Source organism: Vicugna pacos, chromosome 1 (genome assembly GCF_048564905.1).
Source record: "Vicugna pacos chromosome 1, VicPac4, whole genome shotgun sequence".
Taxonomy (NCBI): domain Eukaryota; kingdom Metazoa; phylum Chordata; class Mammalia; order Artiodactyla; family Camelidae; genus Vicugna; species Vicugna pacos.
This window is the reverse complement of record NC_132987.1, coordinates 97237771-97251108: the sequence shown is the minus strand read 5'-3', so window position 1 is coordinate 97251108 and position 13338 is coordinate 97237771. Positions and strand designations below refer to the sequence as shown.

At 36.4% G+C, this 13338-nt stretch overlaps 1 long non-coding RNA gene across 1 annotated transcript in view; it reads right to left on the bottom strand.

The window, feature by feature from the left end:
- Window positions 1–250: 250 nt before the first annotated feature.
- Window positions 251–13338, bottom strand: part of LOC116277680 (uncharacterized) — a 94328-nt gene continuing 81240 nt past the window's right edge. Inside the window, exons 2-3 of the long non-coding RNA XR_012077532.1 lie at window positions 1209–1331; window positions 251–653 (exon numbers count right to left, since the gene is read on the bottom strand). This is a non-coding gene — a long non-coding RNA (uncharacterized lncRNA). The remainder of the gene's footprint in view (window positions 654–1208; window positions 1332–13338) is intronic.

Genomic DNA, 13338 nt, shown 5'->3' with positions numbered 1-13338 from the left:
AGACTATGAAACACAAGTGGAGAGTCAGACAGAGGGCATCAACTTACCCACTTTTCATGCTTTACAGCCAGCCTTACAAAAGCCCTCTCACCCACAGGAAAAGACATGCTCTGAATAGCATGGTCATATATTTTTTCCCCAGTGAACCCCAATTATAGGTCACTTACGCTCAGATGAAAGGAAGGTCTTTTCTTCCTTAATTGAAGAACACCAAAGGAGGAAAGGAGACACAAGAAAAATGACCACCATGAAAAGGAAGTTAAAATGATTTTATTGAACTGGCTGCATTCCTAGCCACCTAGTGTATGAAGTAATAACAATCAGTCACATTAACGTACATGATTAATAACAATGACTGATCCTCAGATCCCCACCATCTATCCATCAGTATCACAAGGAGGCATTATTCATACTGCTTCTCAGCATGGCTGTCTTCTGTTGCAACACTGAAATTTCACCTTCCTGGTATCATACATTCTGCAAAATGTAGCATTTAAGTCCAGTAAGCTTGGTGGAAAGTGGAACTGCTTTTAAATTGTGTGTATAACTTACAAGAGTTAGTGGCAAAATCAAATCAATTGTAAATCCAAATCATTTGATGTTTGAGGTGCACCTGAATTGTTATACATGGCTGTAATTCATGACCAAAGAACCTGGTGAGAAAAAAATAAATTAAAAAAAAAATCTAAGTTCTCTCTTTTATGTTCCCACAGAACATTCTTGCCCTCATTTTTAACAGGAGTTTAGGAATAGATTTGCAGTTGCCCCCAAAGTCAAAGTTGCAGCATTCTTTAATATTAATTTCAGAGAATAGCAGCCTTTAATAGTGGGGAAGAACAATAACTCATAAGTTATCAGTGTAATGATATTAGATTTCATTCACGTAAGGCTTAGAAGTACTGAAGCCTCTGTTATCTGATCTGGAGGACACGTATCATTTCCCCCACTTTTGAGTACGAGAAGACTGAAGTTGAGAGCTCACACAACTAGAAAAGAGTGGGACTGTGCTAGATCTTAGATACTGAGTATATATTTTGAGCTATTTTCACTTCCGGTTTCTATGCACTGTTACGAGAACAGCATTAACTGTAATTCCACAAGTTGTCTTTGTTCAACAGAAAAACCTTTACCATAGAGAAACTGTTAGTAAGTGCCAGAGCCATGTTCCTTTAGTATTTCCACACATATTGAGTCAACTGGAGACCGACCTGATTATTCTGTAAGAAATGCCCCATTCCGTGATTAAAAATAGTTGTAGTGGCAGCAGAAAGACAATTCAGCATCTACAGTTCCAAGTAAGAATCCAGTTTTCCACCACATGGTATGGACTTCTGCAAGAAAAGAACTGTTCATGAGAAAAGCACTGTTACCTTGCTCTCAGCCTCTCCAGCGTAGCCCTACTTCCACCCCAAAGAGCTGTCCAAGAGAAGAAGAGCATGAAGTCCTAAGAGCAAGTTCTCACACATGTTCAATACAAATTAAGAATTGGAATTAAAATAAAAACTCTCCCCAAACTTTTTTTTTAAACCACAGGAGTCAAGATATTCCATCTCACATTCTGCTCATTATGCCATTGTCATCGCTGAAAGTAAGGGCTGAGTCTGCACCTTCTTTTATTGTTGGTCTTGACCTTAGCCGAGTCAGAAAAAGATACATGGCGGTGGGACAAGCAGTGACAGAAGTCACCTCTCTATCTCTTTTTAAGTGATGTAAGTTTTTCTTTGGCTCTAAGAACACAGTATAATGTCGCCATTTGTGATTTTGAATTCATGGAAATAAGAAACTTAAAATAATTATAAGTATTTGTTGTTGTTTTGTTATTCATGGTCATCTGAGACAAGACCAGAAAAACAACAGAGGTAGTATTCTAGAATAAAGCCATACTTTTGGCATCAAGACTGCCCCAGCCTTTAAATCCTGTCTCTGTTACAATTCATTATGGATTTAATCTCTCATGTTTTCTCCAAAATTAGTGTAATGTTTAACCTCACATAATTTATAGGAGAATTTCAGAAAGTTATGTATATAATATCTAGATGACACCACATTGTACAATACATGGTATTTCTCCCTATTCCTAGATTATCCGGTAAATGCCTTGAAAAGACTTCTGTAATGTGTGTATGTTAGGTGTAGCGATTAGAGCAGAATTAGCAGAAACTAAAATATCTTTCAAGATCTCATCTTCTAAGATCTATGTTCATCTCAGCTAAAATGCTTCAAAATTATCCTTAGTGCCATCTAACTAAATTGTTGGAAGTCTGTCATCAAAACCTTGTATATTCTAATGAGTACTCAAGAAAATGTCCATAGTCCTATTCCGTCTTCTTCCTTTCTCTCTTTTTAGTCATTCTTTCTTTCTTACTATTCTTTCTTCTCGCCTTTTTCCTCGCTTTTCTCATCCTTCTCTAAAAGATTCAGATGAAAGTCCAGTTAAGAAGCAGGACCAACAGAGAGACACAGTTGGGTCCTATTACCAGCTCCATCACTTAGCAGCTCTGGGATTTTGGCAGAGTTCTTAACCTCCGTGATAGTAATACTATAAGCAATTGGGAGAGAGATTCGGCTATTGGTCTAAAGTGCCCAGTTAGTGATCATGAACTAGTACTTTCTCATCCAGCCTCTCCCTTTTTTTTTGCCTCATTTTTCTTCCTGGTTTCTCTCATTTTTTTCCTCTCTCTTATCCACCATTTGTTTCACTCTCTCCATGCTTTCCTTTACAAACATAACTGTCATTAATCCTCCTTCTCCTCCTTCTTTCGTGTACACTTCTCTCATCTCATTTGCTCCTCTTTTGTTGACCTAAATTGTGTTTATTTTAATGCAATAAGAAAACTCATCAGGGTTTGACAGTTTGTTTTTTCAAGTCTAAAAACATTATTTCAAGCTGTCCTGGTTTCAATCAAGAAAGTTTTAATCTTCTCTAAAATAATTGTTACATATTCTAGAATTAAAATGATAAAAACAAACTTGTAGCTTGATGTATATTAAAACTATTTTTATGTTGTGAATCTTTGATTTGATACGAAACTCAATCTATATCAAGCAAGTCATTAAACAAAACTTTCAGACAGGAAACACTACTAGACTGATGTCATCTATGCTATTAAAATTTGGTATTTATACTGACTATTCATATAAGAAATTATTTTAAAAGTAAAATTCTTTTTATATGACACTGAGTATAAATTGCATGCAAATTTTCTCTAATCAAACAAGTATTTAAGCTACTTATTTCTTAGTAAGTTGAAGAATCAGTGGGGTTTGACTTAAAATATGAGTTTATTTTATGACTTTATATTTTCAGCTGAGATTATACACATTATAATGATTACGTCTTTCATTGTGCAATTTAATTAATCATTACTGTATTAGCATGTATCAAATATTTTTAGTTAAGTAGTATATTACTGGAAAAATACTCTTCAAGTTCAGTGAAAGTATCTAGATGAACTACTTTCTGCATCAACTACAGTGATAAGAAAATTACATCTGTAGATATTGAAATGTAATTTGGAGTGCTATCTTGTATACGGAACTACAAATTAATTATAATATTCTTAGTTATCATCACTTTTTAAAACATCAAGGACAACTCTCCTACCTTTTAAAATGTTATTTTCTTAAGGTGTTGAGATGGTTGGATGAGTGAAACAGCTACAATATTCTGACTCACGAGTCAGGGTGAGAGTGGACTTCTATCTATGGTCATAGGAGAAGTGTATGCATTTATTTTTGATGAGAGCAACTAGTCTTTTCTCTTGCTTCTATTACTTTATTGATTAATTGGGCAGATAATGAGTGTGATATGATAAATGATTCCTTCTTCAATTAACTGTAATTCTTGTGAAGTACTATATTCCAGTAAACTTCTTAAGCTAAACTTGCTTCAGCTATTATGACTGGAAATTTTTCTAGACTATAGACTCCTTGTGGAATAGACCCATTTTAGAAGTGTATTTCTAGTCCATATCCCATCCCCCTCCTTCTCTTAAGTGGTAAAACCATTTCTCTACTAAATGACCCTGAGAAGCAGAAATGGGTGAAACATTGAAGAAGTTTGCAGAAAACCTCCAATATGCTTTGTGAAGAGCAAGAGAGAACAGAAAAGTCGAATAAAAAATCACTGTAACATTGTGCACTTCGATGAGGCCTGGTTGACATTATTGATTATATATTCTGAGCTGCCCATTGTGTGATTTTTTTTTTTCCCCCAGCAGTATTTATCTGACCAGGACAAGCACAAAGAAGACAAATACTTGTTTGGGTTTTTCGGTTTTTTTTTTACTAGATGATGAAACTAAAAGGCATTCACAAAGATGTTCAGACATGTAGAAAAATGCATTAAGATGGAAGATAATTCGGAGGTCAGTAAAAAGAAGAAAAAGGTCAAGGACTAGGACAGCCTGAAGAGGTCAAAAAACAAGGGTAGCAGGAGTGACAGCATAATCACTGGAAGGATAGAGCTGCTGCTGGAGAGTAAGAAGTGGTACTTCTTCAATATTTCAAAGATGGAGCAGTTTCACTGGATAGACAATTCAGATTCTAATCCTGAGTCAATGAATGAGGAGAGCAAAATAAAGTTTGTCATCATTAAAATCCTGTTGAGAAACTGGGATGTTGAACTGGTCATCCCCATGAACGTGGTCATCACCCACAAGACTCTTTTGATAACCAGTCATGTTATCACTAGCACTGACATCTTTTGCTTCACTTGTCCCAGCAATTACAACTTAGTTTAGGTACTCATAATCATTCACTTTAATTGGACATTTTATCCTAACTTGGTGTTCCTGATTCCTGATTTACCCACCTCCAGTTCATCTTCTACATAGCTTTGTCTGATTTTTCTAAAACTCAATCATTTACCTTATTTCCAATTAAAAGTCTACATTGTATACCTATAGGAAAAAGTTCAAATCCATTAGCATGACACAGAAGACTCAAAACCATACTTTTTTTTTTCCTACTGAACAGACTGTTCTTTCTCCCATGTCTATTTCCAATGCTGTCTCTACCTGGATTGTCACTCTCCACTCTCAAATCTTGACACCACTTAAGCCTTGCTGATACAACCTCTTTTATCTGCGGAGTATTTCCTGTGTACCCACTGGCCTTTTCCTATTGTCAAAAAGGGACCAACATGCCCTTCTTGAAGTCTTCCATCATACTGCGTACATACTTCTTTGTGCACTACATTGAAGTGATTTAGTCCATAACTTTTCCCCACAAAATGATACTTTGAGGCCAGAAATTTGAATTACTCAACATTCGACTTTGAGCATTCAGTAAGTTTACAAGGAATTCTTTAAACTGAAATAGCAAGATCATGGAAGAAATGTGTTCAAATAAATACAAATTTGAAGCCTGTGAAAATGGAAAAGAGGTAGTGGTTTTGAAAGTAATGTGGAAATTAAGGGTTGATACTGATTTGAGGGATAACATAAGTGCTTTAGGGCATGCTGAAGTTACAGAGGAAAAAAAAACATTTTTGAGTGAAAAAGACTGATGGTGTTAGACAGAGAGACTGCAAAGTATTTGGTGCAATTAAGAGGTCCAGGGAAAAATCAGTAACAGAGAGCTGAGTGAGTACACTTTTCTCTGAGACACTAGGATATAACAAGGGGAAATGTCACTTCTCCCTGAATTTCAAAATCTCCCACCTGATTATTCATTACTGAAGCATGATTATTATGGATCTAAATACTTGAGATTTTTAAATATATATTTAAATATAATTTGCATCGTTTTTGGCCAAAAGCATGCTTTATCGGAAATTTTAGAACTATAAGAGAATTTATAAAATGGATACAAAAAAATCAAATTATCCTTGATCACAAGTCATATTTTTTTTTAATCAGTAAAGTCCATCTATAGCTCTCTTACAGCACTGATCAACTCTTTAGTGGGGTTTTACTTGAGAAGATGTTAAAGAAGTCCAATGTGGCTCAGAAACTGAGTTCTGATTAAAAAAACTTTAGAACTCTCTAAGGGTTCCAGGAAATAGTGCTGTAAATAAACCTCTTTATTATTTCAGTCTTTTTTTTTACAAAGCTCTTCTATTAACATTCCTAAAAAGGATTTTCTGAAGAATTTATCAAATTAATCAAGTGACTTTTATATATCATTAGGAAATAACATCCAAATAACTAAAAATATTATTCATTTCTATTACTTAATGTTTGTTGTTGGATGTTAACCGAAAGAAATGGATTTTCTATTGTTCCTGTATTGAAAACCTTATTTTTATAAAATGACTCTTATTATTGAGAAAATGATTTTCATTCAAAGTATTTTACTAAGTGCTGCTTGTTCAGTGCCCTAGTGTGGCTGGTTTTCACTGGTGTTGAAAAGAGAGAGAGAGAAAGTGAGAGACCCATACATATTTTAAAAGGCAGTACTTTGAATGATAAAATCTAGTGATGTTTCCTGAAGACTGAAATGTAATGAAACATAAGAATGAATTAACAAATACAGAAATAAGAAACGACACAGTGTGACTTATGCAAAAAAATCAAACCTAAGACAAATATAAGAACATCTGTCTCCTGAGACATACAGACTGACACAAAGTTATTTTATATATTGTCATGCAGAATTTGATTAGCCAGCCTTGTCTGTGTTTAAGGGCTTTTGGAATTAAAAGTTTTATTGCTTCAAAATTTTAAGAGGAGACTAAGACTAATTTATGCTTCAAGATTATTTCACTATTCTTTCTAATAATTCAGGCTTCACATCCAGATCAGCAATGTGACATGGTGGAAGGAACATTGCTTCCAGAGTAAGAGGACCTGGGCTCAGGACTTGCTTTCTGTTTATCTTCGGCTCATCAGTTACCTTACCTGAAATATAAACTCTTTATCTATAAAAAAAATGATAGGGAATAAAAATAGATTCTAGATGGCAGCAACTTTAGTGTATATCTAATGTAATGAAATAGCTTTGAGAACTCTAAATTGCCAAACAGACACGAGTTATTACTGACATGCCAGAAGCAATTATTTACAGAAAAGAGAATGTAGCGTTTGAAGAAAGAAAACTGGGTTTGAGTTCTGGCTCTATTTCTTGCTAGGTGTGGGTCTTTCCACTCTATTATCATCAGCGAGGCTGATACTTACTTTACAGGTTTCTGTAAAAATCAAATGAAATCTTTTTTTTTGACAGGACAGTTGCTCCCTGAACAACATTTTAGGAACCAGATGGCTAGTCAGAATTCAGTTTTAGGAGCACTAAGGTAAGGTGGAACTCAGTTTGAAAAATTGCACATTGAAATAATCAAAGTTGTAACCAATTACTTAAATTTTGAAATCTTTGTTAATTAAATATGAGAATTTGGTGGTCCACCAGCAATATAAACTTAACAAGTAAAATTTTAAAGAAATTTTAAGAGGTGCTCTATGTACATTTTCAATAGATTTATTAATCACAAAATTTTACCCTTGTTTCTCCATCATTTCAATCTCTTTCTCTTGTCCACACACACACAGAAATGTACATACACGTGATTTATTGTTCCTATATGCTGACAAAAGTGGCCTGTTCTGCTGAGGCAAAAGGCAAGCTAGCAGCCTGTCATAGTTTCAACATAATATCCTTGAGACATTTCATTTTCATGGGTCTTTTATATGCAGTCATGGGGGGATTGCAGAAGCCAGCCTTACGTGCAAAGATGCTGCATGCTGCTTACAGGCCTCCTTTCTTTCCTAGTGTGTATGTCTATTGTCTCTACAGCTTGTACCATCCCAGCCTTGATGCAAGATTCCCAGGTCTCATAGGGTGACAGTTTCATGTCCATGGTGGCTTGTCAGCTGGTGCATTTTTCTCAGAATGTGAATCTGAGCAATATTCTTTAAAGGAAAAGGAACAACAGAGTGGTAAAATACTGCTTTGACTTTTTCTGTTTTCTGTTTACTTTCCACATCCATGTATACTCTCACACCCTCGCAAAACCACTTTCCTGGTTGACACTTTAAAATGAAGTTGTTTTCTAATCCATGCTTGCAGTAGTATAATGTCATATAGCTATAACCATTTTTATGGCTTTTCACATTGTTATTATCATTCCTATCATCCCAAATATTAATGTTGAACTACACCTATCATTCCAAATTAGCAACACAAATAAGTTTTCTTGACCCTCAAAATATAGCCTTCACTTCATCTTTGATGAGTGTTTTAACAGAATTGACAGATTGCTCTCCCCTGTTAAAAAGCACACATCTGTTGAAATATAACAGAGTATGCACAATCACTCATTCCAGGACCACTGAGGCTGGTCCTATTGCTCTGATAAAGAGTGCTAACACAGATAGCTTTGAGCCCAGCAAGAATAATGTCCAAAATGCTTAGACAAGGCCTGCAGATAAGACATCTCCTAAAGATCTTTCACTCAAGGGCTATATCAGCATTTGTATTTTAAGAAGAAACCAGATCTAAGCCAGAGTGACTTTTCTCTGAAACGAAGTCAACGAAACTAAGAGGGAGAAATGAATGGCGAATAAGGAAGCAGGGTGATTAGGGATTAGTGGTCGGAGACTTGCAGGATATTTGGTCCTCTTCAAAATGTCCATAAGGCATTTGGTTCCTGCCAAAATGTTCTTGATATTCAGTCCTGTCCAAAACCGTTTAACGTGGACTAAAAATGCTCATGGATGTTTCGGATAGGAACAAATTTCAAGGACCTTTTGGCGTGCACCAAATGTCTTATGGACACTTTGGACAGGACAAAATGTCTGCTAACTGGTTGGAGAAGAAATAGCTACAGTTTAATTTTCCAAGTTAAGTGTAGATGACTGAAATTTATGTTTTATCTGCATAATGATAAGCGGCTAAGTCTTCCTGGGATCAAAGGAAAAATGGTAAGCGGACAAATATGAAGAGTAAGTGTCCAAAATATATTAAGAGAAACTGGAAAGGTCATAAAAATAAATTTAGAAGCCATTTCTACAGGGTAACTTTATTTCTCAGTATTGCTTTGTCTTTTAGGCCATTCTGGAGATTTCCTAGTACTGTCTTGTCCACTGACTTCAGGACCCTTGTTTATAATACACTGTCATTTGTATTCCCCACCAGCTTCTAGTACCACTTCCAGAAACCATAGGAGCTTAAGTCCTAACCCTATACATTCAATCAGTCTTGACACCCAACTAGATTGACTTGACTGTTAAGACCCAACACAGCAATGATAAAATAAACCATCAAACTGAGAAAGGGTCGAGACCTGTTACTGAGAAAAGTATTAACTCCTCCATAAAAATTTTTTTTGTTCAACATGTCTTTATTGAGTTATAGTTATTTTATATATTTCCTCCATAAAAATTTTATAAAGTATTTCTATTTTTCAGTACAGGTAGAGGTTTAAAAAAGTCTAGATTTTTAACCTTTAGTCCCTTACAGATGTTGTCCCCAAAGAAACCCTCTGATACATCACCTACATACCAGCCTTATAGTCTCAGAGTCTGTTTCCTCAGGAAACTGACCTGCAAAAGTTGGTCCCAAAAATAGTACTAGGAAGCAAACACCAAAGGAGGACTTTTGCATTGGATGACAACCTCCAGGCCCCTACGAGGATCTCATCACTCAGGTGATGAGACCTGGCATGCAATACTGGTATAATTATTCAAATTTTTACCAACTGTACACTGGAAATTGATACCAGTGGAAAGGAAAGGAGTGATGTCTGCAGTGCTTCCAGTGTTTAAGAAGGGCTGGGAACAATAGTAATTATAAGAACACCAGACTTGGAGACCTATTGCCTGGGATAATCAATGCACTAGAAAAAAGCAATAAAAAACTGAGAGTGATTAATAACCAATTAAACGCTAACTGTGAAAGTGAGAGCATTTTCCTGGCAGGACAGAAAGATACTCCAATCTTATGCACCCGCCTGACTACTTTCCCTGGTTGGGACCAGAGGACACTGTTTACCAAAATAATAAGGAGCACCCTGGTGAGATAGGCACCAATATCACCAAGAACTCAGTCATGGTACCCCTTTATAGGGTAAAACTAGCAGTATGAGATGCTTTTATAAAACTAGGCTCAGTTGGATTGATAGATTCTCAAAATAACAAAGGCCAAGCAGTGCCCTTAGCTGCAGAAGCCAGGTGTGTGTAGTGATCCTAATGAGAGGTAAGGTTGCAGTGTCAGCCATGGGGGCCTGACCCAGATTGCCATGGAGATATTTAATAGGACAAAAGAAACCTAGAATGCCCAATAAGTGTTTGTTCAATTTGTACAAACATGAGAATTCAAGTGTAGGTCAGAAGGCAAAAGGAAGCAATCCCACTAAAAAATTCATAATCTTTTCTCAATATCCAGAACTGAGCAATTTTCAGACCCAGACCCACTGAATGAAACACATGCTTTGTCCCCAGGAGGAAGGACCCTGTTCAACCACAATATGTATATACAGTAATTATTTCCCCAGACTTATTCCAAAGGGCATGTAACTATATTGGGGTATGGTATATACACATACATTTCAAAGACTGTTAGACAGAATTTGAATCATTATGGGTTGGGTTCCCTGGGAAACAGACAAAATTAAGATGGAATTTAATGTTCAGGAGACTTAAGGATACTAAGAATCTAAACCTGTGGAAATGAGAGGCAAGAAAGAAGAGTGTCAGAAGTAGACAGAGTGTCATAATGGCCCAGCAACAGACTTGGTCAACTCTACTGAGCTGTGGCACTAGAAGAGCCCTTCAGAGTTGTTTTAAGTTGAGCTAATATGGTGGGGTCTTTATACTGTCTCACCGATGAGTCACTGGAAGTGGACTGCCCAGAGAAAGGGCCTGACTTCTGGTAAAGTGACTTCCTGCAGCTAAGGCTATTTCTGAAGAGACATTCAGCAGCTGGGGCAACAGGTTCCTTATTGAAGGGGATATGGATGGCATTTCAACAAGTCCACCATAAAGTTGACTTTCCTATCTGGCCATGACTCCTCTAGTCCTTCCTCAAAGGGTCCTAAGCCACTTACTCAGATAACTTCATCCTGAGGTAAAAGAACTACCTAGTCATTCTGAGGAAAACTGGACACAAGTTTTTTTCTGACACTGATATTCGGGGATTTGGAGGATCTGAAGCATCATCACTGACCCTCTGTTAGAGTAGAAGTATTTAGGATACAAATAATACATTAGTGAGTTCTGACTCAGATCCAATTCACAGAAGCTCTCCTAGTTCCACAAACCCAAGGTCATTCCCCGAGTTTCAAAATGTAAAATTAGGAAGAACATTCTTAGGGATTGATAGAACCCCCAACATTGGCCCCTTGACCTCTGTGGTAAGAACTATCACAGTGAGAAAAGTCTAGTGAAAGCCTCTATCACCACCCACCCCACCTCTGGCCAAGAGAGTATATCAAAGACAATACTGCATCCTAGAGGGAATAATAGAGATTATGGTTATCTGTTAAGATCTGAATAATGCAGATATAGTTTTCAACATTTATCAATTTAGTTTACTATCTTGGACCCTATAAAAGCCAAGGAGATACAAAAGGATGATAGTGGATTACCACAAACTCAACCAAATAGGAAACCCAATTGAAGCTCCCATACATGATGTGATCTCTTTGCTGGAGCAGATTAACAAATTCGCTGATGCACAGTATGTGGCCTCTGATCTGGTAAATGAATCCTGTTCTACTCTTCTCAAGAAGCAGGATCACAGTATGTATTCATGAAGGACAAGCAAGAGTATACATTTACCACCTTTCCCCATGGCTACAGTTAATATTCTTAGCCTCTATTAAAATATAGTCTGAAGGGAGCTGGAACATTTGGATAGTCTTCAAAAGTTTATATTGGTCACATATTATATATGATATATTGATGATATCACGTTAATTAGAGTGGATGAGCAAGAAGTGGCAAGTGTGTCTGTAAGACATAGGTACTTCAGACAGTAGGAGATAAACCCTAAGTTAATTTAGGAGCCCACAAGATCAATGGAATTTTTAGGGCTTCAGCGGTCTAGGTCATGCTGAAACACACCCTTCAACATAAAGGAAATAAAATAAAAGAGAATAAAAAGATAAGCTACAGACTAGGAGAAAATATTTGCAAAAGACATATCTAGTAAAGTTTTGTTATTCGAATACATAAAGAACATGTAAAACTCAACAATAAGAAAACAAACAACCAAAGATGTGCCAAAGACCTTAACAGAAACCTCACCAAAGAACACACACAGATGGCAGAAAAAAAGGATATTAAAAAAATGTTCCACATCATTATGTCATCAGGGAAATACAAATTAAAACAATGGCAAGATACCACAACATACCTATTGGAATGGCCAAACTCCAAAACACTGACAATGCCAAACGCTGACAAGGATGTCATTTGCTTATTGCTAGGGCAAATGCAAAATGGAACAGCCACTATGAAAGACATTTTGGCAGTTTCTTATAAAACTAAACAAACTCTTCTCATAAGATTCAGCAATCACACTCCTCGGTATGTACCCAAAAAAGTCAAAAGTATAAGTCCACACAAAAGCCTGCCCACAGATCTTTATAGCAGCTTTATTCATAATTGCCAAAGCTTGGAAGCAACCAAGATGATGTTCTTCAGTAGGTGAATGGATAAGTAAACAGTGGTAATCCAGACACTGGAATACAACACTAAAAAGAAATGAGCTGTCAAGTCATGAAAAGACAAGAAAGGAACTCAAAAAGCCAGTCTCAAAAGGCTACTCACTGTGTGAGTCTATCTGGCATTCTGGAAAAAGCAAAACTAGGGGACAGTAAAAAGATCACTGTTGCCAGGGGTTAGGGAAGAGGGAGGGGTGAACAGGTGGAGCACAGAGATTTTTTAAGGTAGTGAGAATATTCTGTTTGATAGCATAATGGTGGATATACTATAAATCTGTCCAAACCTATAGGATGTATGAAACCAAGAGTGAAATGTAATGGAAACTATAGAGTAGAGTGATAATGATCTATCAGTGTAGGTTTATCAGTTGTATCCAATGTACCACTCTGGTGGGGGATGTGGACAATGGGGAAGGCTATGCATGTGCAGGGGCAGGGGGTATAAGGAAAATAACTATACTTTCCTCTCAATTATTCTGTGAACCTAAAACTGCTCTTAATTTTTTTTAAGATAATAATACTCATCTAGACCTTGTCTTATGCCAAAAGCAGAATGTACACTACTCTGGGAACCCAGGAGGCCTCAAGTGGAAATTCTTTGTAAATATTATAAATGTGTGAATAAAGTTACAGACTTTTCCCCTAAAACATTATTTCTTAGGAATAAAAAAATTATCTCATATTCAAATCCTTTTTATATAAAAGGATGAATTCATTTTCATACAGTATTTCCAAAT